This window comes from Ascaphus truei, chromosome 15 (assembly GCF_040206685.1).
Source record: "Ascaphus truei isolate aAscTru1 chromosome 15, aAscTru1.hap1, whole genome shotgun sequence".
NCBI lineage: Eukaryota > Metazoa > Chordata > Amphibia > Anura > Ascaphidae > Ascaphus > Ascaphus truei.
The window spans coordinates 3063500-3063971 of NC_134497.1; the positions used below are offsets into that span (position 1 = coordinate 3063500).

At 43.9% G+C, this 472-nt stretch overlaps 1 protein-coding gene across 6 annotated transcripts in view; it reads right to left on the minus strand.

Annotated features, from left to right (window-relative positions):
- Positions 1–329: 329 nt before the first annotated feature.
- EYA2 (EYA transcriptional coactivator and phosphatase 2) overlaps positions 330–472 on the minus strand; it is a 165187-nt gene continuing 165044 nt past the window's right edge. For all 6 annotated transcript variants that reach the window (XM_075571297.1, XM_075571293.1, XM_075571296.1 and 3 more), the window contains one exon: positions 330–472. This exon is cut by the window's right edge and continues 770 nt beyond it. The gene's annotated coding sequence lies outside the window, so the exon portion shown is untranslated.

The following is a 472-nucleotide window of genomic DNA, read 5'->3' on the forward strand; positions in this document are numbered from 1 at the left end:
AAAAGAACAAGACAGCAATTCACCTTTAAATGTAGAAGTTAATGCGAAGATACATTAATTATGCAAACGAGAACTCATTTAGGTGAATTAGACTCCCGTGGTTTGCAACAGGGGTCCCCTACTCCAGTGCTCGCGGACCCCAACAGGTCGGGTCTTAAGGGTTTCCCTACTTCAGCACAGGTGGTTCAGTCAAAATGATTGAGCCACCTGTGCTGAAGCAGGGATATCCTTAAGACCTGACCTGTTGGGGTCCGCGGGGACTGGAGTTGGGGACCCCTGATTTGCAGAATTGGCAACTGTAGAATTAGAAATTAAACACAAACCAAATATGGTAATCCCCCAAGATGTAAACGTAATTTTATTTAATGCCTTTCATTCATGACAACATACTGCTTTTATAGAAAAGAAAAAACAAAGATGGCAGCACAAGGCAGCACACAGACGCATGCACAGTCCACAGACCATCTACACA